At 41.8% G+C, this 3861-nt stretch overlaps 1 pseudogene; it reads left to right on the top strand.

The window, feature by feature from the left end:
• Positions 1-314: 314 nt before the first annotated feature.
• Positions 315-3631, top strand: LOC115283516 (annotated as a pseudogene).
• The last annotated feature ends 230 nt before the right edge of the window (positions 3632-3861 follow it).

Here is a 3861-nt window from a genome sequence, read left to right as displayed (position 1 = left end):
TATAAATGGAGAGGGGCGCCTGGGTGTCTCCATTGCTTAAGCGTCAATCTTCAGCTCAGGTCATGATCTCACTGTTCCCGGTTCCCGAGTTCAAGCCCCACATTGGGCTCTGTGCTGACAGCTCAGAGCCTAGGACCTGTTTCAGATTCTGTCTCCCTCTCTGTCTCTGCCCCTTCCCCACTCATGCTCTGTCTCAAAAATAAGTAAACATAAAAAACTTAGAAACAGAGAGAGGGCATTTTTGTTTGTCAGAATGAGGGACACCTCTGGCTTTAGTGGACAGAGGCCAGGGTAACTGCCCTGCACTGAGCAAGATGGCCACCCACCGTGAAGACGTGTTCCACCTGAATGCCAACAGTTTCTATGGATTCTCTGCCCACCCTGAAGAGGAGAGTTGCATTGAAAGGATGAAGGGTAAGGTTTGGAGCACCTGGGTGGCTCAGAAAGTTAAGTCTCCAAGTCTTGGTTTCACCTCAGGTCATGATCTCATGGTTCGTGAGTTCGAGCTCCACATGCACTGCCAGCACAGAGCCTGCTTGGCATTCCCTCTCCCCGCCTCCCTCTCTCTCTGCCCTCGACGCCCCCCACCCCGCTTGTACTCTCTCTGTCTCTTTCAAAATAAGTAAATAAGCTTAAAAAAAAAAGAAAGGCTGAAAGGTACGTTTTGCTCATTCAGTACATTCCACAACTCAACCACTCACGACATAACTGTCCTCTTCAGCTGAGTCCCTCTGGCAAGCTGCACTCATTCTGACTATAAATCCAGTAGTCTTACCTTTTAAAAATGTTTCTTTTGGAATTAATGCCCTTACCCCCTACCAAGAATTTTCATGGCTTTCCATTTTCCTTTTTAATTCCTCTCAACGGTTAGCAAACATTCATGCTTTGGAAGTGGTTGCAATTTCTAGGCATATTCAACCCCCCTTCCAAACACTGGGAGATGAGGCTGGATGACATTGTTTGGGGTCCAAATGAAAGATGTCCAAAAAATGACAAGATTGGTTTTTCCCTCCTGTGACTTGCAAGCTTGCTGAGAAAAGGAAAAAGCTGAAAAGAGTGATATTATGTGATGGTCCAAAATATATAAGCTCTCAGGAAATCAGGACTCGGCTATTCTTGCTGTTGGAGTTCAGATGACACCAAGTAGCCACATTACAGGTAGTTTTTATTTTCCTATTAAGATACCCTGCGATTTCCTAGTTTCCCCATAATTACCATGTATTACTTTTATAATAGAGGGGAGTTGATTCAAGTAGTAATATAATAATTTTCTCCCTACATTCAGTGTTTCCTTTCCCACCCTCCTCTGCTCTTTCCCCCCAGGGACAGCTCACATTACCTACCACTCACCACAATACGAGAATGACTGAATATAGTCGGATACATTTACTCACTGGGAGGTTACACAGCCGTTAATATGATCATTTTGAAGACTGCGGCCATATGGAATCATGTATGTTTAACTCGGAATGCTAAATGAAAAATTCAGACTATAAAATAGTAGTTACTTAATGGTGGCAATGATATAGAAACTCACGCCTATGAATCAAAAGTCTCCAAAGATAACAGACAAAGGTGAAAATATTAGTTCTAGGCTGCAGGGTGACGTTTCTTGTATCGAACTTGTCCCCAATATTGTTAGATCATCTTCTCACTTCTAAATATTTTGAATGTAAAAGGGAGGTATCTGGGTTCGTTATTTGATTCCAGTTATCCTGAAGAGGCACGTTTGTAGTTTAAAAAATGCACAGTGACTGATAACCCAAGAGTACATTGAGTAATACATATATAGTCACTTTCTACATTCATCTTAGGCAGAAATCATAATCAGTTAGTGAAATGTAATGTCTTATCCTGTACAACCTTCCATTTCACCTTCTGTGGAAAATCACATTTTCCTTGTTTTCAGGATATCTGGATAGGGATTGATTATGGAGAACCACACATTTATGAATATTTGAAAAATAGATTAAGTGATTAGCAATGAAGTCACGAGGCTTTTGCCTAAATTTTTGCTATTGTTTTTCCTTGGAAGACTTTAAATCCTGTGAAAAATCCACCTGGGAAAACCTGACTGACTTTGAAAAAAATCAAAACCCAAATAAAATTAGTATTTGATTTCAATATTATCAGAGGCATGGTCTAATTGCGAGTGAAAAAAGACAATGACTTAGGAGTCCTATTTTCCAAATTGTCACTAGCTTTTCTCTTGTCTCTGTGATCTCAAAAGAGTGCAAAAATTTGGGGGGGGGGCTTTATTTTTCTCTACCGGGACTGCAAATAACTCGAAATGGATGTCCTTTTAGTGTAATTTCCTATTTGGAAAGAGTCAGACAGTAATAACTCTATTAACGAGGAAGCTATGTGCCAGACCTGTATTTTGCTGCCAGAAACCGCATTACCAAAGGTAGAGATAATACCCAGGAGGAGACAATGAATCCAGAGTATGGATTCCCTCCCTGTATGTCCCTGCAAATCATTGCCCAGTCCTCAGCTCACTCAGACCACAGGTCCTCCGTCTCCTAACCAGGTCAGAGGAGACAATGACTACTTTGGCACATTTCCGTACCCACCAGAGGCCTCAAGTCCAGATTCTCTTTTTCCCTACTTGCCACCACCCTGAACCAGTTGCAAATCCCCCCCCAGTGCCCTCTGTGCCCAGGAAAACTAAGTCCAAATATGTTCTATTCACACGTCCCTGCATCCAGTCTCTCAATAAATATCTATTGAGCACCCGCCATGTGCCACATTGTCACACGTGGATCCTGGTTTCCTAGGTCTTAAATGATACGCAATTTGTAGGACTATCTTTCAGAAAAAGAATACCAAAAAAAGTAAACACAAATCAGGTAACAAAATGAATATTTGTTTAGAATTTAGACATCCTAGAGGCACTAAGGTGGCTCAGTAGGTTAAGCGTCCGACTTCAGCTCAGGTCATGATCTCACGGTTCGTGAGTTCAGGCCCTGAGTCAGACTCTGTGCTGAAGGCTCTGAGCCTGAAGCCTGCTTCAGATTCTGTGTCTCCCTCTCTCTCTCTGCCCCTCCCCTGCTTGTGCACTCTCTCTCTCAAAAATAAGTAAACATGAAAAAAAATTGTAAAGAATGTAGATATCCTAAAGAGTCACAAATTTTCAAAAGCTGGAATCGAAGTAGCATGTAGATCTCTTCCCTTTTGCAACCATCACCAAAGCACCAGTGGCCAAGTTGAAGTTCAATCCCTCTGCGGCTTCTGACCAGAGCAAGAGCCATAAAAGGCATTTCAATACCTCCTGCCACATTCGCAGGAGGATTCTGTCTTCCCGTCTTTCCAAAGAGCTGAGACAGAAGTACAACGTTCGATCCATGCCCATCCGAGAGGATGATGAAGTACACATTGTGCTCGGACACTATAAAGGTCACCAAATTGGCAACGTGGTCCAGGTCCACAGGAAGAAATACATCATCTACGCTGAACGAGTGCAGCGAGAGAAGGTGACCAGTGCACCTGTCCACGTGGGCATTCACCCCCGCAAGGTGATTATCACTAGACTAAAATTGGACAAAGGCAGCAAAAAGATCCTTGAACATAAAGCCAAATCTTGCCAAATAGGAAAGAAAAAGAAGAAACAATTGAAAAGATGAAGAAATAAAGTGGCCTTAAATACAGCTTTAAACAAAAACTGTTAAAGTGAAAAAAAAAACTGGAATAGCACAAACATTAGAAAATGCATAAAAATAACATAATATTTATATTAATCAACCCCTTGACACATATTAAAACATTTTCCCATTTTCTAAGCTGCACACGCTTTGATCGTCTCTTCATATGGCAGTGATTTTGTAACATAAACCTCCATACAGAAAATAGATAATTTAAGCT

The sequence above is a fragment of the Suricata suricatta genome, chromosome X, assembly GCF_006229205.1.
Source record: "Suricata suricatta isolate VVHF042 chromosome X, meerkat_22Aug2017_6uvM2_HiC, whole genome shotgun sequence".
NCBI classification, from domain to species: Eukaryota; Metazoa; Chordata; class Mammalia; order Carnivora; family Herpestidae; genus Suricata; species Suricata suricatta.
This window is presented reverse-complemented; position numbering and strand designations above follow the sequence as displayed.